Raw genomic sequence first — 25,754 nt, forward strand, 5'->3', positions numbered from 1 at the left:
AATCGTAGAATCGCAATACTTAAGAATCGCAATATAAATCGATTCGGCACCCAAGAATCGTGATAGTATCGAATCGGGAGATAAGTGAATCGCCACAGCCCTAATAACTAACGTTACTTGCTGGTCTAACCAGAGATGATGAACAGTGCAGCAGCGTCAGCCAGTGGGAGCGTTTGTCATTTTAATTTACCCCGGCACGCGCTGAAACTGGCACAAGCGGGCGGAGTTTTTTCTTTCACTTCTTCCTCCATAAAAACGGTCTTACCGGTGGGCATGTTATGTAATCGGTGTACGCCCCACCACCGTGTAACACGGGTGACATCGACTACCGCGGCAAGACTAGTTTGAATCTGCCCAGTAGTATCTCACAACTCTCTCAGCCCATCTTCTTGTCTTAAATTAGCCTACTCCTTCCTTCTCTCCTGCCTCTCTTTCTCTCTCTCTATTTTCTCCTCCTCGCCTTCTCTCTTTGGCTCCTGTCTCCTCCCCTCTCCCTCCCTCTTTCTCCCTCAAGCGCCGTCAGCTCAGGGATTCTCTCTCAGTCCACTTCTTATTTAGGTTAGATGTGCTCAAGTGTTATTGCCTGCTCCTTTGCTCCGCAGTGGGATTTAAAGGTACAGATTCTGCCCCTGCTGTCCAGACCATTTTACACTCTTTGCTTTGCTATTATTAGATCCATGACTGGTGTTGGTCTGAGAGATCCAGGCCAAGTCGTCTTTAGGTCTACTACGGTACGACTGTGATGAATTATGGGCAGGATTCATCCAGTCATGGAACTCGGAAAAGATTTTGAGTGTAAATCTGTCAATAAATTCGGTAACGCTTTAGAATAATCCAGCCCGCAAATAAGCATGTAGTTATAGTATAACAACGGGGTACCAGGAGTGTAGTTATAGTATAACTACGGGGTATAAGGAGTGAAGTAATACTTTAACTAGAGGGTAACAAGATCTGTACTTATAGTATGACTACGGGTACCAGGAGTGTAGTTATAGTATAACTACGGGGTATAAGGAGTGTAGTTATAGTATAACTACGGGGTTTAAGGAGTGTAGTTATAGTATAACTACGGGGTTTAAGGAGTGTAGTTATAGTATAACTATGGAGTTTAAGGAGTGTAGTTATAGTATGACTACAGGGTTTAAGGAGTGTAGTTATAGTATAACTACGGGGTATAAGTGGTGTAGTTATAGTATAACTACGGGGTTTAAGGAGTGTAGTTATAGTATAACTATGGGGTTTAAGGAGTGTAGTTATAGTATAACTATGGGGTTTAAGGAGTGTAGTTATAGTATAACTATGGGGTTTAAGGAGTGTAGTTATAGTATAACTATGGGGTTTAAGGAGTGTAGTTATAGTATAACTACGGGGTTTAAGGAGTGTAGTTATAGTATAACTATGGGGTTTAAGGAGTGTAGTTATAGTATAACTATGGGGTTTAAGGAGTGTAGTTATAGTTTTTTACACAGTTACACAGTTATTGCCCAGCCCTACTGCACAGTGCACACACATCATGCACATCATGTGTGTTTTGTTTTTTGAATTTGTGGCTTATCACACATTCCAGCTGTTCCAGAATGCATTGTTCTTTGCACAGACAGGATTAAGCAGTATTTCAACGGAGAACAAAAGTGAGACATGAATGCAATTTTAAAAAGAACATTTCAAGCAGCACGTGTCCAATATGTCTGCCTGCAGCAATCCACCGGCTCCTTTTCTCACTTCAAGCTTTCCTGGATTAACCTCCAACTAGGGTGTGTGTTTGTTTAGTGTGGGTAAGTGCTCTAGGTGTGTGTGTGTGTGTGTGTGTGTGTGTGTGTGTGTGTGTGTGTGTGCGTGTGTACATTTGGCTGCAACTGCTGCTGTAGTTCTATTGACTCACTAAATACTCTGAACAGAATCCTGTTTCCTTCCATGAGACGGCATTAAAAATGGAGCACCATCATCATCAGTCATACTCACTGTCACTTTGAATGACTTATTTCAGGGCCTTATCGTGCACAAATTGGATTGGATGTTAGCACAACAGACGGCTAAAGCAGGTCTGTTGGCCCTAACCCTACATTAGCTAGCAGTGATTGACTGACAGTGTCGTGTATGGGCGGTAGCAAACAGGCTGTGTGTTTGGCCCAGAGAGACGTTAACGGCTCCCTGGCTTGGCTCCCTTGGGACGGGCAGAGGCTGGGTGGGGCCCCGCCCTCTCCAGCACAGGCTATGGTGGTGTGACCAGGAGGAGCATGGGAAGGCGGGACGGAGGGAGGGAGGGAGGGATTTTGTCTGTTTGTACTATGGGAGTTGGAGTGAAACCTTACTCTGTTTGTTTCTCTGCAGGTGTGAGACAGGCTGCTCCAACCAAGGCTTCTAGATGCGGTGTCTCCTGCGGCTCAGGTGAAAGGTAAGCTGTGCTCTCACCTGCTGGCCTACACTTTAATGGTCTTAATAATGCACCAGCTCGGTTAAAAGGGCTTCACCGTATATATCCACTTTAGGTTAAGTTAATCAAACCATTTACACCTGTGCTGAGTCCAGGTTTGTAACACCTCACATGTAGATTGCGTACATGGGTGTGCTTGTTTTATTTTCGGGCCTGTTGTCTCTTAGGGGTGTCAGCAGAGGTTGCATTAGATTTTCTCATTGCCTGTCATTTTGACAGAAAGGGTCATAAACAGTCTATCTTAATCTATTATTACCTATGTTAAAATGACAGACGGCCTTCAGATTTTTCTGTCATTGTTAAAAACAGGGTTTTTGACACCCCCCCACATGGCTTAAGCATCAACCCCCCCCCCCCCCCCCCACACACACACACACACACCTAATTGGGCCTATGAGAGTTGTGTCATAGCTTCTTCTTTTTTTCATTCTCATTTACATGCTTCGGTCCATGATTCTGTTATCACAGAAACCTTTAAGGCCCTACCTTAATGCTGCCGTCAGTCTCAACATGTGGTAAAACACAGGTCAAAATGCGGATAACGTGACCATTGTGTGTCAGTCCACTGTCATCATTGTTACATGGATGTAAAAGCACACTGGTACCCCCATCTTGCCAAGAGGGGTGACTCACTTTTGGTCGAGCAGCAGCACAGAGAAATAGGACATGTCCCTCAAGGTGTGTACTAGTACATTTACTTTCCATTTGTGCCAGGGTTTGATTTAAAAGTGCAGCTATTTGGATCAGGGAAATCAGTTGGGCCAGTAACGCTCACGTCGGCGCTGCTTTGATGACCACGTGTCAGTGTTGCAACGTTGGAACAGAATGTGGCCCGAGAGTAGAGAACCACTTTGACAGAAGCACACAGGGCGTGTCACGTGCATCTGGCCTCGAAGGGAGTGAGTGTTTGGGGTTGCACAAGGACAGCTGGCTCCACAACGATACGTCAGAGATATCATAATATGCAAAGCCCTCAAACAAGCAGTTTGCCCCTGGAGTACATACAGGGGTACAGAGCATGTAATCACTAGTTACTATTCATTTTGTTACAGTCTCTCCCATCATTACTACAGTGGGTATTTTGGTCTCTCCTGGACGGAGAGTGTTGCAGGTTTTCGTCCACGTTGGTTAGTTGTACAAACAGCGCCGGTGGAGAGACAGCCAGCTGTTCAACACATCTACTTTTTGGGTCTAAAGATGGAAGCCAGGGACATGGCATGTACTTTTGATGTCTCCGCTCTGTCCTGGTTTCGGTCAATGAGAGATTTAGTTTAGCTGTTCCTCGCGGCCCTAAGATGGTAGCAGGTTATAACTGTACTGTGGTCGTTGTGAGAAGTCAGGCAGTGTTTACATTCCGCTTTGCCCAGGCTGTTTATCTTGGCACGTGAAACCGTGCGATCTGTTATGAGGTTTAACAGCAAGTTACACATTAACCAGGCAAGATGTTTCAACCTGTACTCTTCCGGGCAGCTCACGCCCAGGCTACTATTGTCTCATTTTTGTCTGTTAACGCACACACCCACACAAATGATCTGATTTACTACAGTGTTGTGTTCCCTTAGTGTGTGCCGGCGTAGAGATTAGGGTTATAAATACTCGGGCGACTGACTTTGGTTAGGGCTGGGTGATGTGACCTGATTGTCACATTTACCTCAATGACAATAAATGCAATGGTAATAATTTGTTTCCATTTTGTTTATACCACCAAGGCACAAAGACTTCAAGTTTCACATTTTTGTCACAGCTTTAGATTATTAAAGGAACAAACTAAGTCAACAAACACAACATGCTGACGTGGAAAATTAGGTTGGTATAAGAAGTGTAGTGTCAGTGTCAATTTCATAACATTGTCATTATTCATAGTATTCCCATGATGTCACATGCATTTCCTTCCAATATGACGCTTTAAGGCTGTGATATATACTTCTGTGCCAGCTTCAACTTGGAGCCTTGTTGCCGGCAGCTAGTCCTGTATGCTGGAACGTCAGCTTGAGAGGGGTGGCACGGAAGTCCCCAGCACAATTAGTAAATTGTGTGATTTCACTAGGATTTCAATGACTAGAAGTCAGTCCGAGGAGAGAATGTAGTTCATATACTTGGTAATAGCTTTCACTCTCTCCCGTTAATCTCCCCATCTACATTATATTATACTCGGGCTGTCACATCTTCGAGGAGCTGCACGCAGGCTGCGCCAGCAGGCTTGCCGGCCGCAGTGCACCCCTCAGTGCACCCCTCAGTGCACCCCTCAGTGCCCTCAGTGCACCCCTCAGTGCACCCCTCAGTGCACCCCTCAGTGCACCCCTCAGCGCACCCCTCAGCGCATTCGGCGAGGGGTTTGACGCAAAGTATATTTAGGCCTTTACAGTTAACACAGCTGTGTTTGACATTTGACTGTAATCACTTGTTAATTTATTACAATGACCTGTTATTTTTCTACCAAGTAGTACTGCTTGTATCTGTCCTGCCTTCCATTTGTAATGCTCAGTATTGTGCACACAGTGTCCATCATCTACTGGACATATTTGGAGTTCATATTGTTCATATTGTTCATGCACTTTGGGTCAACAGATGGAAGATGGCTTAATTTCTGTCCACATGTCCACTCTATCACGTCAGCAGCACTGAAAGAGCCTGGCTTTGTTTGTCTTAATCGCCCCCCATAGCAACAGTTTTGAAGATACTGCTGAGCTTGTGATTTGGCTTACGAAAGTGCAGAGTAGATCATTGTCCTCATTCTATATCCTGATTCTATATCTAATATAATATATCTACCACCCGCTCAACTTGACACCTTCCTTTACCTAAATGAAATCACACAGTTCACTTTATCTCTTTTTGGCCATGTTCACATTACGGGCAAATCCGATTTGCTGATGAAGTCATTAATCATCATTATCTTGATTGGTTTCCCAAATCTGATTTGGGAGTGTGTCCGCACTGCCACAAATCTGATTCTCAAGTCGGATCTGTGTGTCCAGACCTAAACAGCCTATCTGCATGGGTTGCTATGGTAACGACGTGGGCGTCACTAAATACGTACGTTGGTGACGTGGTTTTCCTGCGCAGAAGCATTTGATGACGACGAGTTGCGAGTGACGTTGAAATCAGATTTGGTGGATCTGCGTGTCCGCACTGGAGACACATCAGTCAAAAGCACATTTGAAGCAGATTGGAAACTACCTCCACCATATGTGGTTTGGGACAAGTGACACAAATCAGACTTGGAGCGTCCAGACTCATAAAACCAATCTGGATAAAGTCATGAATAGGTCACTAAAGTTCACAAATCGGATTTGGCCTCCTAGTCTGAACATGGCCAAATTTGTCTCACACATCTGATGGACTTCATTCTTATTGTCTGTCACACTTGTGATTTAACTACTCTCTCTGTTATAGTGCTATGAAATGTTAAAATGTGGTCTGCCTGATGAATAGGCAGCTAACCATAGGGGAGTGGAGAGTCTGGGTTCACTGCAGTGCAGAGTAAATTTCAAACACTAAAGTACACCCATGGCTGGCTGTAGAGAGCAGGGTGGATGGAAAAATGGAACCTGAGGTTAATGGTGGCACTGCTCTCCTTTCCATACGAGTCCTCCTAATTCTTATCGTTTGATCTACAAGTACAAGCTACTTGATTTAGCATTTGATAGCCTGGACAGTTTAAGACGCAGGGAGAGGAATAATACAAGGTTATGTATTCCGTATTCGTCCTCTGAATTTGCATAAGCCTATGTTGTAGCTGAATGTTAGCTTAGTGCCTGAAACGCAGTGTTGAGGGTTAGCCGACCTTGGAGAAATAAAGCCAAAGGAAAAGTACATGCAAGATGGATGTCAGGCAGAATAAATCTAGGATCTACTGTAGGAGTGCTAAATTAACACTATAATGCTAAATAGCTTCTGCACTGTGTATTATGTAGGTATTACACTGGGACTGGGTACTCCTCTCACAGAAAACATAGAGTAGCCTATTCTGCACTTCCTTTTGATCAGCAAAGCAAAGTGTCAATGAATGAGCTGAACACGGAGACAGCCAGAGTGAGATTGATCTTTCTTCATTGTGTTTGTGATGGTCTCCTGTGTGTTTGATCTGTGTATCAGTGATATAACCAATCAGGTCTGTTCTGTTCCTTCTGAAACGACATCATGAATGACAGCAAAAACAGCACATCTTTCCATACGTGGGCCTCTACAGTGACAACGAATGATGCTGATTTGAGGCCAGACTTGATCTTAAAGCTAATTCTGGTTGTTTTCAACGGACCTGGGCCTTATTTGCCTAGATTTGGCAACATGACGATTGATTAAAAATGTTGTCACTTAATTCACCTTTGCGTACCTCAAGTTCACCAGCAAATTAAACAAATCCGCGTGTGAAGTTGAACAAAACTAGGTAAGTATCAGATCGACTATTATAACTGAAATGTTGTGATAATAGTTTGATCACAGCTATTTAAAGATGTGTAACTGCAGTGTGACTATTGTTGAAATTATGTGTTTTTAAGCTGTTTTTGGGATCAGCTGTTGGAGATTGCTTTGGCCCTGTTGGCGACGTGTCTCTACAGCGATGTAAGTGATGAAACTTTGAACACAATCAGTCGTCATGGAAAACAAAACTGGAAAATAGGGCTGAAAATAACTGGAGTCATCCTTTACCTCCTGAATATTCCTAGTTGTGCTTCTCCTCACCTTCTGGCTATATTTGGACCTGTACACTTCCTGTGCTGTCACATCGGCAGCGGAGACTGTATGTTGATTAGATCCAACTCCTCTCTGTCTCTCTCTCCTCATATTGAGTTGCAGGTTTGTTGATTTGATTAACGCTGTCAAAGACTGCTGGCCAAGATAAGCTTGTGTGTCTGTCAGTGAAAAGCCCTGTGAGCTGCTGCCAGCTTCTCTTCAAATGTCTGTCAGAAATAGGATGGAGGAAGGGGGAAGGGGAACAACAACGAAAGAGTAAGGATGGACGGGCTGCGAGAGGGGTGCATGCAGGGCAGGAATGATACCACGTCCCCAAACGCCCACCCAGTGCCGTGGATGCCCAGGAGTGTGGCTGCTGTAATGCCCCCTGTAAAAAAAACTACCCACACTGCCAGTTTGGCATGCCCTGTTTTGAACTGTCTGGCCCTTAAAATAAAGTTATTCTAAAGTGATTCCTCAGATTTCCTACATGTGATGCAGCAAATTAATAAACAAACTCCATCATCACGCTGGACATAAACAGTAGCGTGAGATTAGATTTCTCCCACTCCCGCAAATATATGTGTGATGTTAAAGAGCATATAGCATGTAAACAACTTGGGATTAGCAAGAAAGTCACTAAAAGGAGAGAGCTGTGAGTGCTTGAGCAGATCTAGTGTAACATACACTACTTACTAAGTTGAAATGTGAAACAGGAAATTAGCCGCTGTAATGAAGAATATAGCTAAATTAACTGGTTCAGTAGCAGTAGCCTGCATTTGGTGTTTAGGGGACACCTGCCTTGCAAGTTGGCCTTTTTCACAGCAGCTATTTTGTGTCTAAATGGCAGGTTAAACACAGGTGCAACCAAAACATTGAGGGGTTTCTATTTTCCAATCCATTTAGGTGTTCCAGTGCCCCATTAATGTTTGGGTTGCACCTGTGTTTACCCTGCCTTTTAGACACAAAATGGCTTCTGTGGAAAAAGGCCATTTGTGTTACTGGACAATGACATGTAACGAACATAGCAGGTGAACAAAGCGAAGGGTGGGCCAGTGAGGCTGGTAGCAGTGGACAGACAGCCAGAGTAATAGCTTGATGAGTTGACGGTCACTAAATTTACCCAGTGTAGAACACAGTCCATAAAGCTGTCCTCATGCAAGGCCGGCAGGCGTTTTAATATTATTTACGCGTCATCATTTGTGTTCAGTTAACAGGGAAGTCAATATTTCAAGTGGGCAAATCTTTCTCACCACATTCCAGTTGACCCTAGATGTTTTTGGCAGATCATTATCATACCTGTCACAACAGTGCTTATTGCTGTGCATTTTTGATAGGTATTAAACTCCGGACGGGAATGAGCCGGACTCTGATAACTGCCTTCGACAGGAGCGTAACTGGAGCAGCGCGGCTGTTTAGCCATTGGATCTATAGAGAAATCCTAGCCCAATGCATTGCGTCTATTTAGCCCGTAGGCCGGCTTGTGACATGACTATCAAATGACTAGTTGGACAAAGGACTGAACTTGCACTCTTAGTGGGGATGACCCAATTACTTTCCACTCCTTGTTTAAAAAATCATGAGCGAGCCTTGTTGTTGCGGTGTCCATTTGTCTTGGCTGTGTGAGAGCGTCCGGAAGTGCAGCGCGGCTGTGGTAAGCCAGCCTTCCTCCTTTTGGGTGTTAATGGGGTTTCTTCTTTCCCAGATAAGAGACGCTGGCAGTTTACAGCAGTGGCCCGAGGTCAGCGTGTTCTCGCTCACACACACCTCCCGTCTCTGGTGAGAGCAGAGGGAGCAGCCTCCATGCTGAGATCAGAGGTGAAAGGAGGGCAGCTGCTGCTTATGGCTCTCTAACTATTAGGCTAAGTTCTCTGAAGATGAATCATCTCAGCTTCGTTCTTGAAAAACAAGGGTAAATTGGAAAAAATAAATAAATGAAAGCTTCCCGATGGCAACCCTGACATTCCGCTGGTTAGTTGGAATGAAACCTTGTAATAGGAGGGGATGGATCTCTCTCTTTTTGTATTCATATTTTAGCTTATCTCAAATAAAATGCTCAAGATGAGACTGGAATCAATCCAGATGAAAACTGTACTCCTTTTAGATGATGGCTCAAGATGAAACTGATGTGATAACATCCCCATGAAACTCTGACCTGCGTGAAAACATAAGTGTCTAACTTACAAAACTTTTATACTTTTATAATGTTTATAGCTGCAGTAATTTATTCAGTTGTCTAAATGCCCACAAAGTATTTTGGTGAATAACCAGCTCATTGGCTGAGTGGCTGGCAGAATCAGCAGGTGTGGGTTGCCAAGCATTGCAGAGACACAACATTGCGACTGTCCCTCCTGATAAATGGCGTGATTTGCTAATAGCGCGGACAGCCTACAGGTACATGATGAGTTTCAAAGTCGTCAGATCCCTAACCCTGCAAAAAAATATTTTTGCAATCGCCAAAATCTAGCCTAAATTTAGAGCATTATTTAGCCTCCTTCCCAACAAGGTAACATGACATGATTGGCACCAATGCATGCCTTAGGTCTTCTAGTTTCATATGATAGCAGGACCCTCTCTCTCTCTCTCTAAAAATGAGCCTAATACAGCCTCTGAAAGACAGTAATCTCTGCCATTTAGGAAGTTTTAAAGTCTCGTGATTGGATGGGCCTAGGCAAGAAGTAGCTATGCCACTGAGCCAGACTATGTTAGCCACATTAGCATTGTTACCATAGATTCCCGGCCGTAGTCGAGATGGCCCAGGGAATAGTAGACAGAATATTAGCTTTTCTTCATGCATTAACAAGCCTTGAAAGTGAAACCATTTCCTTGTGACCGAGTGTTGTTGTTTTATTGCCATAGACAGTTTCTAGCAAGGATCTGGGTGCTACTACACTGAGCCGCTCTGCACCATAGTCTGCATTCTGCACATGCGCGTGTGAGTCCGCAGCAGGTATGGCAATGCCACTTGGACAAACTTGTGGCTTTGCCATGCTCTTAAAGAGACTGGTGTCGGGTAAAATGAGGCAAATGTACTTTTTAAAACAAGACAATTGTCACATAAACTATGAGAATTTTTAACAATACAAACAACTATTCGAAAATCGTTGCCCATCCCTACTGCTCACTTTAAGAAAAACATATTTTTAGCCTGCTAGATATCTGTCGGATGTCTGTGATTCATCGACGAGGCCTCGGATCGTGTCTTTGAACAGTTCACACAGAGCAGTCGAGCGCCACGCCGACGCCCATTTCACTCTGAACTGGGGACTTTAGTCGGGGCGAGCTCCAAAAGCTGTCACCAAGTGGAAACATCAGAGCTCCTATTGTGTGGTGTGCTGTGAACTTAGCTTAAAGCTTATCAGTGAGCAGGCGTAAACAATATTTGCAAATGAAAGTAAAATGGCCACTGCACAGATGGGGCTTCTTCTAGGTTCTGGCAAAGTACAAGTGAAGACCAAAACACCAAATACAAATTTATTTTAGAAAAGATGAAAAATAGCTACAGTATGTTTCTCTCATCATTGTCAAGTGGTCATGGTTTAAGTGGGATAATACTATCTGAGGTGTGTTTTTAAAGGATTTGAATGGACTCCATGCAGGAAGCCACCCTCTGCTTCCCATTGGGTGACTCTTAGCATCATTCATTCCTGTCATTTAGCAGACCTTGTCATCTACTATCCCCCCCTCCTGTCCAGTCAGGCTAGGCAGCCGACAGGACTTTGCTGCTGGCAGAAAACCCTGCTGCAGTGCACAGTGTACACCTCCATTCTTTGCAGCAGACAGCAGACAGAAGAGCTCTGCCCTCACCACACTCGCTCCCCGGGGGCCCACCTGTTATACAGCCTATTATATAGCCTGTGTGCCGGCTTCATCAGACACAGGCTCATTTTCTCTCTCTCTGGTTTTCTGTCTCTCGCTATCTCTCCCTCTCTGCAGGCAGGCTCCACAGCTTATTATTCCCTCCTGCCATAGAGGTTTTCACTTCTATAAAAAGGCCTTGTCATGATGTAAGAGGGCCTTTAAAAATCGCCGCAGAGACTGCAAATGGAGCAAGCGGGAGAGTCTCATTTGCACAGAGCCCTTATAATTCAGAGTGCAATGCAATAACTAAAAGGGACTGATGCATTGATTTTTGTGTGTCTCGCTTCAACTTTGACAGCCTTGAGAGTGGAAATGGAGGAGTGGCGTTTAGAGCTGAAGCAAGGGTAGATATGGCACGAGGCTGCCCGCATGAGCAAAGGTTTTGTTCTTCCGCTTGAAGACCAACTTGAATCTCCACCGGGGATTAAGTGCTTGCTCAATAGAGAGCCGCAGGGATGACGTATTTTTGTAGTCAGAACGCGGAAGTCCCGGACTTCCTGGTTCTTCACTGTTTCTGTCTATGGGATTTTTGAATTGGTTTTTGCCGCGATGCTTCAAATACGGTCTCTGGGCAACGCAAGATTACTCAAACGCGAACCAGAGTTCAGTCGGATAATCTTCACACATGAGGACCACTTTCATTAGTTTTGTAGCGTAAATGCGAGCCCTAGAAGTAAAAAGCTCGAGCTAAGCTAATGCAGAACTACACACTGTCGCATAGGCTTCCACGTCACGTCAGCACTCAACCTGGACTGTTGTTGATGTGTGCACTGATTACCCCGGGCTGAACAGGGCTGAACCAGGTGAGGGAAAGATAATTTCCGTGTTCGTCCTTTGAAGTGGTGACGTTATTGACGTATATATCCCCATCGACTCACTAGTGTAGTCTCATTTAGCCGTTTGCTAGCTAGCCGCCCTTTTAACGGCACGTAAAAGCTTCAAAACTCGTAAAAGTGGTCCTCGTGTGTGAAGATGATATTACTAAACACTGGTTCGCGTTTGATTAAGCCAGCATTGCCCAGAGAGATTATTAGAAGCAAGCAAAACTCCCATAGGCGAAAACAGTGAAGAACCAGGACTGTTAGCATCAATGATTTCCGGACTCTTTCCTGCGGCTCTCTATGGCACTTTGTCAGGACGTGATTTGGTTGGAGAGGAAGTTACTCACTCACCTCTCCCAACACATTTTACCAGCCAGTGCGGAGATTCCGAGAAGCAACTTTGGTGTTAGATGATGCCCTCATGATCCTTCCCATTGTCAGTTGAGAAAGAAAGGGTAAAGAAAGGCTCTTTTTCACGCTACATTGAAGCGATCACTTTGAGTGGCATCACAGTGCCCCTCCTCCTCCCATCCCACTGCTCGTCCATCCTCCCGTCCATCTCTTCCCATCATTAGTGATGTGGAGCTGAGTGAATGGGCCTTCACCCCCCCTGACCCCTGGAACCCTGTGGGTCAGCGTTCAGTTCAACGTTCAGCCACACAGACAGACAGTCACCACCACCTTTCTCACCAAGCATTTAACTCTGCCCAAACTGATGCACTCAGACATGGACTTTGTTGAACTCTTGCTGAATATGTTCTCCAAGCCGTTTGTTTTCTGGTTCAAAGAGAATCAAACTTTGGAAGTATGTTTTTTTCTGCCAGCCAGTCTGTCTTCTAATCTCTGTCATTCCAAAAGAAAACATCCAGTTCAAATGAAGTACAAAGAGCCTAACGTGGGTGGTGTACTTCACCTTTTCGTCACGGCTGAAGTGAAATTGAACTAAGTGGAAAAACTTTTCATAGTTGTTTGCCTTTTAACATGAACATGATAAGTTGTACTAAGGTTAACATGCAAAGGGAAGTGTTGCATGAAGCGACTTTAAGGAATAGTTCAACCAAAAAAAAAAAATTGGTCATTACTCAGTCTTGCCAGTACAAACTCTGGTGAGTGTTTTTTCCTTCATACAACTTACCTGGAGTACTCCACGCTCGCTGCTGGAGGAGCTTCTTCCAGTGAATGGGGAGCTGAACCGGATTACTGTCCTGATTGGCCGGTTACGATGTCAACTACGAGGCGGGTCCGCTGATTGGCTCGTACGCTTTGCAGTTTCTGCAAATGCCCTCCCAGGGCTTGAGGCCAGACAGTCTGGTAGAATGAAATGAAATGAGTTCACGTGACCGGCTGGTTTACCATAACCTGACGCTGCCAGATGGACGGTATAGCTCCACATACGTTTCACTAAACCAGTCAATCTGGGAATGCAGTAACCAGACCCGCTGACGGAGGCGGGCACTTTTTCCAAGCTACTTGGCAGGTGATTGGATGACCCATCTGTCTATCACCGCTGGTGGGTGTTAACTTCAACCAATCAGATCGCCGAAGGTGCCTGTGCCTGATCTCTGTGGTATTCATTGATTGAGTCCTCACCGTCGTAAAGTCACCTTCGAAGCATGAAGTTAGATTATAACGAACTAGTTGTGTGGCTTAGCCTTCCCAAATGTTGAGGGTCGTTTTTTAGAATTTAACACGTTCACTGCCAATGACGTGTTGATACGTCAAAGAAAATCCAACGGTTGACTGCCAATGACGTGTTAATACGTTAAAAAAAAAACGGTGACGGTGGGACGTTGATCTAACCCTTTTACATCTCTTATATAAATATTGAAGCCACCGAACGTGTACAACCCATTCCACCGACCCACTAAGTGGCGACAGTGCTCTCCATTCTAGAAAAAGCCGAGCCAAAACTGCAGGGGAACGCGCGATGAAACCATTCTCATACTGTAAAATGGATTGGCGAAAACGCTTTCGCTTTCGCGCTGATTGCTGGCGGTGGGGGATTGCAAATTTGCATAATAGATTATGGGTGCAACACACTTTGAAACACGCAGCATAAATAAGACCAGAATCGCAAAAGAAACCCCGTTTCTTGGGGAAAACGAGCGAGCCCATCCAGACTTGCCCAGCGGCCGCCAGCAGACAGGAGCAGCAGCAGCAGGCAGCAGCAACGAGCTTGTGACACGCCCGCTGCAGCCAAGAAGAACACACACGGAGGGAGGAGTTTGAAGTAGAGGGGGGTTTCCTGCTGTTATGGAGGAAATTACTGTTCAAAACTATTGTTTAGATGTCTGACGTCTTACTGATGCCAAAAATGAATGGTTAAAGTGACTGTTCTATCGAATTTCACAAAAAGCTATTTATCTCAGCTTAAATTTTCAGACGCTGAAACCATGCTGTATTCAAGTGCTAATGCCTACATAACTACTAACTCTACAAACTAACTCTTTTAGACAGAGAAAGCACACATTCTATTAGTTCTTTTGAGATATTTTGTGTTCACAAAATCTTAGCAGAAAAGAATCCTCGGGTCTTGAAAGATGAGCCAGAATCCTCAAAAAAACCCTCTGGCAGAAGCTACCTACAGTAAAAAAAAAATGGCTGGCAGTGAATGTGTTAATACATAGAATTGGGAACGTTACATTCAATTTCATTCAGACTGCCTGTCACTTCCGCGGCGGCAGCCATGTTGACGAGTGAAAAGAACTACAAAGACCATGGCCCCTATCGTTGCATCGGCGCAGTTTCTAGGCCGAGCGGCAGGCGCAGATCAAAGCAGTGGGCGTGGAAAGGCGCACTTGATATCGTCGTGCTGGCGCTAGATGCAGCCCAAAGCATTACAACCACGCCTTTTAGGCGTAAAATTATGCACCGTCATGCTCATTGGATAAGTGCAATAAACGAATCGCACGCTTGCCTTTTTAGCTCCAATTCCAGTGATCCCGCAAAACCAGACGAAAGCCAAACGCTCTGCCCCCCCCCCCCCTCCCTTCATCCAGCCTGTCTGTCTGCATTATAGGCTATTATTCCATATTATTATGCTTCTCAAACCAATCTAACTGCAGTTTCAATACTGCAAGCATGTAAATACGCTACACTATAGCAAGATCAAAGTGAAAATAATGTTCTATGCATCAGCTAGAAAAATATAGCCTATTAGATTGGTGAAAGTTTGTCCAGAAAGATATCATTTTCTCTCGCCTGCTGCAGGAAGGATGATGCACATAAATATACCCTACATTATGTCAAGTCATTGCATAAATGTGTTTTTATTGTAAAACTAAATGTGAAATAGGGCCAAGTTATTGGAGGGACATCACAGTATAGCAGATGCCATTAGAAGCGCGTTCCGAAGCGCGTTCCGCTGTTACTTCTCTAAATCACGTTAACTCGACAAGGGGTATATATAGCCCCAGGAGGACATATATGTTTCACTTAGGGTGGTGTTTTAATTTCGATGATTTATTTGGTCCAATATTGAAATGTTCTACAATTGCAGGCTGTGTTACCATTACACATTATTTTAGATCGACCTTTTATATCTATTTCGCCTCATTTGGTTGCTATTTAGTAGCGAAATTTAGTACCCAATTGCATGCTGGGGCATTCACAGGCAGTCAGAGAGAGACAGTCGTATTGTGCCTGTCAGACTGCCTGCAGCCTCAAAGCGGTACGGACGGAGTTGTTTTACCCAGGCTGGAAGCGTTGTCACACAGGCTTGTGACAGTAACTCAACGCGGAAGGATTTATTTCACAATAAACTGGTAAACGCACACCAATGCCTGCTCCTGTCAGTAGGAGAGAGGGAGAGAGTGACACAGAGAAGGGTGACAGAGGAGAGAGGGGACGGACTGGCCCATTGAATAGGCCTGCTTTTCAAAGGCGCAAGGCGCTAAATTAACGGCAGGTCGGAAGATAAGAGTACGCCGGTATTTAGCGCCGACACGCCCACTTTGGCGCATTCAGGGACTCCGCCACGCCCATTCGGCCTAAAGCGCATTTGGCAGCCTAAAGCCTATTGCTATTTTCCCGAAACAGGCGCTAGGCACGTTTTTTTGCGGTTAAGGCCCGTAATAGCGCCGATGGCCTGTGGGAGAATAGGGCCCCATGTACCCACTACTTGCCCAGACGAGCCTGAGCCCGCCTAAGGCTGCCGCTGATTCGTCGGGCCGGCATGGTTCGACCAATCATCTTAACTGCCTGTGCATGACAAGATGTATTACGTCGAGAGAATCTCTTTTGATCTCGCGAGGTTATCCATCTTGCAAGCAAGGTTAGGTTTACCAGGCTATCACAGACAAGTTAAAGTCCTGGCTGCAGCCTCTCAAGGTACAGTAATGACTCATTCCCATTAGGCTATAGGTAACCATGTGTGACACTGAAATGACAGTGCACAATTACTTTCTGAGCTCCTCTGACACTTTTGCAGTTCAGCCTGAGTGGCTGTTGGTTATAATTAATTGGCTAAGTAAACAGTCTTATGATTGTGTGGCCCTGTCTTCCGTGCGTGTGTGTGTGTGTGTGTGTGTGTGTGTGTGTGTGTGTGTGGCGTGATTTCTAACCCCACATAGGATAAGCAATAACCGCCCTGTGGCGCTGGGATTGGCCAGGAGCATTGAAGCTTGGGACTAAAGCACCTGGGGTTTTTCATCTTTTAAAATAAAGATGTTTAAAAAACTATTGCTTGTTACATTTTCAGTGCTGTACCTTTTCTCTGGGTAAGAATTGAGCTTGAAATTAACGATATGATACATTATATTATATGAGCTATGAACGTGAACACAACACCGTTTATATTATTGCATGTTTTTGTAGATTGTGTACATTGTGTAGATTACAATTATTATACTTATTATTATTATTATTACTATGCTAAGGAAGGTAGGTGACCATAATTCATTTTAATGTCCGCTCTCAATGTCCGCTCTCGAAATCGCTGTCCGTTCTCAAGAGCTATTCAGTTGGTTCATGAAATCGCTGGGCTGCGTGCCCTCCAGTGTTGCTCCTGGCCAATCCCGGCGCCACAGGGCGTGGTTATTGCTTATCCTATGTGGGGTTAGAAATCACGTGTGTGTGTGTGTGTGTCTGTCTCTCACACTTGTTTATGCATGTACATGTGTGTGTAAAAAAAGGGGGAGGATGATTGGCAGCACTGCCAGGTCCAGTGCCATGGGCTCAGCTGGGCTAGGCCTGCTTAAAGCTGGCCCTCATGGACAGCCATCCCAATTTTTTCACACCGGTTACAAGAGAAGATTGGGCTCGATATGTTTTTCCGCCTTGTGTTTGTGTCTGTTTCTCATAAACATGAAGATGATAGCAGCTCCTCAGCTGTCCTGACGCGCTGGACTTTTCATTTCACTGCTCTACGACACAGCCGTCAAGGTACTGTAGTCACAGAGCCTGGATGTTATATGTCTGGTCAAAGGGATGACAAGTAGACAAATGTGAATTCGCACAAATCATTCAAAAAAGGTTGTTTTGTTTTGTTGCAGGGGGGACTTTTTATTTATTTAACTAGAAATCTGGTGCGCTCGATTCCTAGGCTTGCCTGCTGTGCGGGCTCGCTAGCTCGGCCTGCCCTGCAGTTCGGCACACTGCGCGGCCTCGCCCGCAGCTCTGCTGCTGCGTTGCCTCGCCTGCTCTATTGGCATGCGCAACACACATTTGCCCAACTTTGCATCACTGATGACGTCATTCACTGATGACATCACAATTGCTCGAGTGACCATCACTGATCAGTGCTGATGATGTCATAGACATTGTGACATCATCAGTGACGTCATTACTGACCAAAATCATCACAAATCTCACAATGTGGGAACAAAATCTTGCGAACAGACGGAATACGGCGAAAACATAATAACCTCATTGACGGAGGTAAATATGCATTTTGAAAATTGGTTTCTGTCTAACCCGAGCTTACCCCAAACCTACCTCTGAGCTCATTTCCCACCCTCCCTGTGAGGAATTTTAGGCCTCATTTTCTGTTTACTTTGCTTTCCCATTCCCATCTGACAGATGCCTGCCTCTGTGCTTAGAAACAGACTGTGTTTACCAAGGGCAGGGAGTCAGCTCCTTCCAGTTTGACCTGAGAGACACAGGGACCGCTGGACAGATTCTACCCAATTAGCCCTCAATAGTCTCACTGCCACCGCTGTGTCTGTCGCTCCCTGGATGTCTTTGATAGAGGGAGGGGCTACACAAGGAGACAGACCTGTGTCGCTCCCTGGATGTCTTTGATAGAGGGAGGGGCTACACAAGGAGACATTCCTGTGTCGCTCCCTGGATGTCTTTGATAGAGGGAGGGGGGACACAAGGAGACATTCCTGTGTCGCTCCCTGGATGTCTTTGATAGAGGGAGGGGCTACACAAGGAGACAGACCTGTGTCGCTCCCTGGATGTCTTTGATAGAGGGAGGGGCTACACAAGGAGACAGACCTGTGTCGCTCCCTGGATGTCTTTGATAGAGGGAGGGGCTACACAAGGAGACAGACCTGTGTCGCTCCCTGGATGTCTTTGATAGAGGGAGGGGCTACACAAGGAGACAGACCTGCAGCCTCACTGATTGCTGACATACATCTCCCAGCTGGCTTGTGATGTTGTGATCAGGGTGCTTCTTCTGTTTTGTTTTCACAGATATGACTATTGACTTATTCAATGCAACTGACTTGTGGAGTTTGGGTGGTCAGTTGAGTCGAGGGAAATGGGGAAAAACAGATGAGGCGATGCGATGAGAGAGGCGGTGTGGTGATGTGGCTGCTGCAGCATTAGGGATGGGAGGGGCATGCTGGGTAGAACAGGATGGTAATAGGGATGGGAGGGGCGTGCTGGGTAGAACAGGATGGTAATAGGGATGGGAGGGGCATGCTGGGTAGAACAGGATGGTGGTAATAGTGTGAATTGCAGAGTGGCAGTGAGAGGTGACGTGGACGCCTGCAAGGCTACACAGGGGGTTAAGGTTGAGCATGTCTGGCTACAGATAGGCAGAGAGAGAGAGAGAGAGAGAGAGAGAGAGAGAGTGATGGGGGCAGTACAGGAAGGACCCACAGAACACGGGGGTTTCCTATTTTAAGTGAGATCAAAGGCGAAGTCCGGCTGCAAGGCATTTTCTCCATGTGAGTTCCCAAAAATACACCTGCACCCTAGCAGGGCCCCAGAATAGAGCAGGCCGACCACACAACCTCCCACAGCCCATCACAAAATTAGCCTCCTGCGTCACTCTTTCTTTATGCAGTAAAAACATGTAATCGAGTAGGAGGACTAGTTCTGCTTTCACTGTGTTATTTTAGAAAGAACAACATTAGCCCATGCTTCTCTTTCACTTTCTGAGCAATAGTTTAATTGTTAATGGCTATGGCAGTAGATTCTAATTGCAGAAAGAAACAATGAAGACAGATGGACAGGCGTTACTAGGATGGACAGTATGAGTTTGAGCCCTCTGCAGCAACAGTAAAAGGAGAGGGCTAGTTTTTGGAATGCACTGAACATGTCATGAATGGAAGAACAAGTGTCTCCAAATATAGCTCTCTTGGTGTGTGTGCGTGCGTGCGTGCGTGCGTGTGTTTGTGTGTGTGTGTGTGTGTGCCTGTGTGCCTGCATGCTTGCTTGTGGTGGATGTCGGCATTGGTGTGTATTTATTATTCGGTTGAGAGACTAGTTATTGTATCCACATAATCCACTGTAACATTTCAATAAGCTGTCTGACTGTCTGCTATGTTGCTGTCCACATTGTGGATGCACAGAGTTGGCAACAGTCCCGTAGTGTGTTTGACTCTAGGCTCCACCCCATGCAGAATCTAGGTCACATGGCCACCCATTAATCCTGTGGTGGTTGGAGTGTGATGTTTGGGGGGCTGGGGGTGGGGCTGGGGGGCGTTGGAGCGAGGGTAGATGGAGAGTGATGGAAGAGGATGGAGAGAGTGTCTGGAGCCTGGCTCTCTGGACTTAATCTGTGCCAGCATATTAGGAGCAGCAGCTGGCTCTTAGTGTAGCAGTTCCCCCACACTCTCTCATACTCAGCTGGACACATACTACACGTACATGTCAACCTACATGTACAGTCAGTCAAGGCCACACGTGTGTGCTGGGCTGTCACTCATCCATTGTGTTACTCAATATCCAGACGCTTGGCTGGTCTGGTGATCTATATATATAAATACCCATGACTGCTGTGCTGAGTAGGGATGCACCGATATGAAAATTTTGGCCGATGCCGATAACCGATATTAACATTGCTGTTATGGCCGATAACCGATATTTACAGATGTCGATATAATCTGTATAAAACCAAATTTTTATGATCATCACATTTTGTACATACTGAAAAACACATGTTAACACTGAATTTGAAAAAGTTATGCATTTCTTTATTTGCAAAGCCTTTGGAAAAGCCCATAAATCATAGATTTACTGCATTATTTCGTATCAATGTGAAGAATTTGGCTGATAATGATAACCGATATTAACATTGCAACATCTGGCCGATACCGATATGACCGATATGTTAAAAAATGACTAACATCGGCCGATACCGATATGATTGCCGATATATCATGCATCCCTAGTGCTGAGTCCTCCCCCGCCCCTCCTCTGCCTGGGTTTATTATGTTTTTTGTGTGATTCTGGGCAGTTTTTCTGTGTTGGCGTGTTGGGGGTAACTCATTACAAAAGTAACATATTACATGTAATCTATTACTTTTAGCAGTAACTCGGTATTATAACTTATTACTTATAGGATTTCAGTAATATTATATCAGTTACTTTGTCAAGTAACTCAAGTTACAAATTGAGTTTTTTTCTTTTTTTTTTCTTTTAATCAAAGCACCTATTTAAATAAAGATACAATAATTTCCTAATCAAACTGCGTGTTTCTATGCACATAACCACTACAGATGACAATAACAAAGGAAAAGAATAACATTTAGAATTTTGGATTGTTTACACTGACTTCAAGGCGGTTGACATTATTGATTGGGATGGTTCCGGGGCAGCGATGTCATTCTGCTGCTGCTGTTGTTTTGGTGAAAGTAATGCAAAAGTAGTGTAATAAGTAATGAGTTACTCTACACAGACAGTAACATTGTAAAGTAACTTATTACTTTCAAATGAAAGTAACTAGTAATATGTAGTATATTACATTTAAAGTAACTTGCCCAACACTGGTGTTGGCCTTGTGGTACGTTCAAGATGACTGGGAAACTTCCTATTTGGAAAAACCTTCTGTTTGATGTGGGAACAATCAATTAATCTTCAATACTAACAGAATATAAGCATAATGAGAAAGAATCGTGATTGGTGTGTAGGTGCCCCCCCCCCCCTCCATCACATTTGAATGTATCTAGTTCAAACATTTTGTGTGGTGAGAGAAAACATTTTCACCAGAGGAACTGCTAAGAAAAGGTAGGCTGAAAACGACTTCCTCAAGTGTGCTGTCACCACAGTCAGGCTTTTCTTAGTCTCTCCCCAGACTCAAATATTACGTTGAATCGCTGCCCTCCGCATACTACATAAGTGAGTCTGTGCCAGTTAACAGCCACTGCTGGTTTTGAAGGCGGGTTGAAATTGAATGAGTGGCAGGTCGTAGCACCGATGAGAGAGCGGTTCGAAAAATGGGCTGCGCCTCCCGTGTTGTCTGATCGCAAAGTTGTCACTGATTGGAGAGGACTGAAGCCCTCACTGGCATATGACTGGCCAAGTGAACGGTTCCCTCCCATAACCAGCCCTCTGAGGGAAAGTGTCCCAGACCCAGAGAGAGATCTGCAGCATGCAGTAACGTAGTGTATCAGCATTAGAACTCTCATGGGTCTGGCGTTGAGACTAGGCTTTTCTTAACCCTGCCTGTTAACTGTGGGTGAGAGATCTTCACAATTTAAAGATCTCTGTCTCTCACCCTGCCACTAACTGTAGTAGACTAAGGGGGAGAGATCGTTTTCACAACTTAAAAGAGTGAAGAACGAACTGGTCGAGTTGATGCTTCTTGAAAGGTTTTCTTTTGGAACTGGACGTGCGGTTTGTGATGCTTATAACAACCATAATAACGGATAGCTATATGCATTGCAATATATTCAGTTGGCCGTGCTATCTGATGATGGTCTGAAAAAATAAATTACAGAGCAGTAAGAATTTGGTGGCTTAAACAACTGAGTTGGTTAGTTTTTACAGCAACTTTGCCGGCTGGCGGTGTTCGGACCTTCGAGCCAATCAGTGCTTAAAAAAGTGAGGCCCACCCAACGGGCAAGCTGGGCACAGTTTAGTCTGAGCTAGGGATGCACGATAATTATCGGACCGATAAATTATCGGCCGATATGGCCATTTTGCGTTATTATTTATTATTCCGATAATGGCCCCTTTTCCGATAAATTATCAACCGATAATCATGCTTTATTTTTGCCTTGGAAGCAGAGCTTTTGTTGTCGCATGCTAGTCTGAGCCATGGAGCTGACCGATTGTGTTGAGAAATAATCAACAAGGATGGCTGTGTCTGGCTGATTGTGGTGGGCTGGTCTGGACTAAAGGCCAGGTTCATCCCATTGTCTCAATGTGCTGCTGCTTTCATCTTCTGCAGGTCCCACTGTCACAACAACTCACCTGAAGTGACTGCCTGCTACAGTTTTTGAGCTTGCCTTTGGTGGTATGGAGCCTCCCTTGTCTGTCCTTGTCTGTGGTGCAGGTTGCATTAGATCTCTGTGTAATGTTTGTTTGTTTGTCATGCTCTGTAATGGTTTGGCATTTAGTCTTCATTCAGGCCTTTGAACAATTACGATGGAAATGGAAACAATGCATTTTAGCAAGATGTCTTTGATAAGAGTTGCATTCAAATTGAACACAGTATTTCTGTGTAAAGCCTAAAATGGCATTTGTAGGCTCTATCTATGGTGCAATTTGTTATTTGGTAGCTACATTGTCTTACATTGTCAGCTGTATGTGTGTGTTGAGCCTGTTTCGTTTCAGTTAATGTAAATTTAAGCCTTTTATTGGGAGACTAAATTTCACTTTTTTGCTCGTCAAATTGATGAAGGAGGGCACTTCAAGTGACGTCACCCTATAGGGCAGCACACTGTGTTAATCCTGTTAAGACGTGCATTCACCTGTATTGACTGCAATCTCATTAGGATTTACAGCACAGCCACCTGAACACTCAAAGCCAACAGCACAATAAACCAAGAAATACATTCACCTTGCAGGATTTAAGTGCAGGTACACTCAATTAAAGCCAACAGCACAATATCCCTCTAATTGTCCATAAACATAACACTTTGTCAAAAATAAAGGTTTGGGGGCCTTTCATCCCAGGCCCAGGCAAGATGGGCAAAAATACGCGGTTCTCAAAAAACGTGGATCTCAAAAAACATTGTGGAAAGTTTCAGGACTTCTTTGAACTCCAGTACTACAATCTACGAGTTTTCCAACAGACCCAACCGTCAACATCTGCTCCCCAGACTCGTATGGAGGCTAATAACAGTGTGTCCCTGAGCGAGAGTCAGATTGTACGCTAGTTAGATTAGTCAAGCATATTAACATTGCACAGGTTACAACATGTCAACATGTTCCCTTCCAGAGATCTCCCTCCCTCCTCCCTCGCGTCTCCCCTCCCTCCCTCCCTCCTCCCTCGCGTCTCCCCTCCCTCCTCCTACCATGCAGTCTAATCAGTCTAATGATTAATAGAAAACAACGGGCCCCATGGGACAGAAAGAGAAGAGCTTAGCCCTCAACAGGGTAACTGTGGGTCAAGGTTATTGTAGGACACAAGAGAATGTCTGTGCTATTGACTGGCCGGGTCCTGCTACCCCACTTATCTTTTCCACAGGTAGCCTTATAAGTCCATATCATTGGGTAAATATTAGCCTAGCGCCGCCGCCTGTGTAGCTGGGCCATGGTGAATGAGGTCAGTGTTAGCCTAGCCTGGCAGGCAGTTGGTGCAATGCTAAGAGTGGTGAGAGTTGAGGTTTAGCACCATCACAGGTAGCTTTTCTCTATTAGTGAAAGGTCAGTCCAAGGGTAGCATGGCTGCGTCGTACAGAAATCCTGATGTGTCGTTTACTCTGGAGAAAGCATAGGTAGTACATTATACTGTAGCACTCTTAAACAAATACAGCCTACATTGGATAGGTTCACCTCACGCGTTCTTCCTTTTTCAAAATATGAACCCGCATGACTTCAACAAACTGAGCAGGTGACTTTTTTTTGCCCACCATAAGGGATATTTTCAAGTATGGATGTGTACAGTACAGTCTATTTCTGACTTGTTATCTGCAGGCCTAGAATTAGGTCATTTTAGGGCAAGGTCACTTTGGCCTTTGATAAATACAAACTTATTGGGGCATTGCGGTCAAAATGTAGGACACCAAGGCCAAAACCAATTGTTATTAAACCCCCAAAACCAATTGTTATTAAACCCCCCCCCCCCCCCCTCAACAAAATAAATATCCTAATATTAAAAAAAAGAAAAAAGTGCTGCAGTGTGATACAGTGCATTATGTAAGTAAGAAGGGTCAGACTGCAAAGTTAGTTACATGTCCAGTAACACACGATAACCTAAGTGTAACCCAGGTTATTTTCTGTAGCTACAAATTACGGATGTCCTCTAAACACCTCACAGCATCTGATGCTACAATTTACCGATGTTCGTTGCGGGAGTGGGATCAATCTCTCACTACTGTTGATGTCCAGCGTGACGGCTAGGAAATGAGTTTTAAATGAGGAAATCCGTAACTTTCCTTTAAGGGCACCATGGCCAGTTCAAAACAGGGCATGCCAAACTGGCCTTGAGGGTTCGAAGGGGCACACTCCGGGGCATCCCCGGCACTGGCCTTTTGGCCTTGGTATAATCTCTGCCCTGCATTTGTGTTGATCATTGCCAGGTTAACAGGTCCCAGCGGTATTTTTTGTATTTCCCTGTTGCTGATGTTCAGTCATGTGTTTCCCCCTTCAGTAGCACCTTCTCTGTTACACACACTGTGTGTCTACTGTTACTGCCGTCAGTAGCACCTTCTCTGTTACACACACTGTGTGTCTACTGTTACTGCCGTCAGTAGCACCTTCTCTGTTACACACACTGTGCGTCTACTGTTACTGCTGTAAAGGCCAACGCTGCACCCCTTAAGCTCAGAGGATACTAGAGATGCTAAACACTTCAGTCTGTTGTCATTTAGGCTTCTAGATGTGCACATGTCCCAAAGGTCACAGAGGAAGTTGACCTGTGGCCTGAAAAGTATCTGCCCAATGGGAAAGGTCTGTGCTGCGTGACGACGCGAGTACATTCTATTTGAAGCAAAGACTGAGATTCACATTGCCTGCATCAAGATATCTTGCATCGATGTGAACAACAAAGAATGCCACATCTGCCAATATTTTCAGACATTACATTTTTCGTCTATATTGTTGTGGCTAATATTGCACTTCGCCATATTGCGATTTTGATTAATTGTGCAGCCCTAATATCTATTACAATCAATCAATATCGCTATTTGTTATGGCCGGGGTTCTAGGTGGAATCACAGTTGCATCAGTCGGGGATAGAGAATAGCAAAACAGGCATTTTATCAAAATAATGTTGTGGATTATTATTACTTTAATTAAAACTATCACCTTAATCTGAGGGTTCACAGTAAAGCCCCAAACGCACAGCGAGCGTCAGAGACTAGAGTTTGGAAGTCCACTCATTGTTTTAAATGGCCGAACACGCACCAAGAGCGTTCTGACGCGCATCAAACTGCCTTGACGCCCGTACTACAAACCTGTTTCGATTTTGGAGCGTCAAACGAGGTTCCACCAGCGAACAAAGCACTCTGAGCTCCTCCCCCCTCTCTGCCCACTTCCATCCCCGTCTGTCTTGCTGCTCCTCAAACAAATCTCACGACAGTTTAAATACAGCAAGCATGTCAATACGCTACACTATAGCAAGACGAAGTGAGAATAATGTTCTAAACGCATCGGCTAGCAAAATATAGCCTATACCTGGA

General features: G+C 44.8%; 1 protein-coding gene across 1 annotated transcript in view; it reads left to right on the forward strand.

Moving 5' to 3' along the window:
• osbpl5 (oxysterol binding protein-like 5) overlaps positions 1–25,754 on the forward strand; it is a 73,330-nt gene that overhangs the window by 14,578 nt on the left and 32,998 nt on the right. Inside the window, exon 2 of the mRNA XM_083654895.1 lies at positions 2,332–2,395. The gene's annotated coding sequence lies outside the window, so the exon portion shown is untranslated. The remainder of the gene's footprint in view (positions 1–2,331; positions 2,396–25,754) is intronic.

This window comes from Poromitra crassiceps (assembly GCF_964638095.1).
Source record: "Poromitra crassiceps genome assembly, chromosome: 18".
Taxonomy (NCBI): domain Eukaryota; kingdom Metazoa; phylum Chordata; class Actinopteri; order Beryciformes; family Melamphaidae; genus Poromitra; species Poromitra crassiceps.